The following is an 890-nucleotide window of genomic DNA, read 5'->3' as shown; positions in this document are numbered from 1 at the left end:
AGCTGCTAAAAGACTATGACTGTACAACTGAATACCACCCTGGGAAGGCTAATGTGGTGGCAGACGCACTGAGTTGTAGAGCTATGACTAATCTGAAGGTAATGTTTGCTCACCTTAGTTTATTTGATGATGGTAGCTTGTTGGCTGAGCTTCAAGTTAAATCGACATGGATTAAGTAGATTAAAGGTAAAAAGTTGGAAGACGAGTCACTGGGTCTTCATTTTCAACAAGCAGAGAGTGGGGATATTATGGATTTTGGGCTGAATAGTGAAGGGGTGCTCTGCTTCTATGGGAGAATCTATGTACCGAAAGATACTGACTTGAAGCAGTTTACACTGTGGAAGGCGCATAGTAGCCCTTATGCTATGCATCCTGGTGAGAGTAAGATGTACTATGACCTTTGTGAGTTGTATCCGGATCTTAAGCGTAAAGTTACTGACTTTGTGAATAAATGTCTAACTTGCCAGCAGGTTAAGGCTGAACATCAGTTACTTCAGGGTTACTTCAGCCAGTTAAAATTTTGCTTTAGAAGTGGGAGAGAGTGACTATGGACTTCGTTAGTGGGCTACCCTTAACGCCTACTAAGAAGGATCCAGTATGGATCATCGTAGATCGATTGACCAAATCTACCCATTTCATACCAATTCGTATTGATTACTCTTTGCAAAAGCTGGCTAAACTGTATGTGCCCGAGATAGTAAGACTGCATGGGTACTAGTTTCCATAATATCTGATAGGGATCGTCGTTTCACATCTCAGTTTTGGAAGAAGTTGTATGAACCTCTGGGTACAAGGTTAGACTTCAGTACTGCGTTCCATCCTCAGACAGATGGTCAGTCAGAGAGGGTGATTCAAATACTGGAAGACATGTAAAGGAGTTGTGTGATTGA

The sequence above is a fragment of the Gossypium hirsutum genome, chromosome A02, assembly GCF_007990345.1.
Source record: "Gossypium hirsutum isolate 1008001.06 chromosome A02, Gossypium_hirsutum_v2.1, whole genome shotgun sequence".
NCBI lineage: Eukaryota > Viridiplantae > Streptophyta > Magnoliopsida > Malvales > Malvaceae > Gossypium > Gossypium hirsutum.
Note: the sequence above shows the minus strand (reverse complement) of the source record.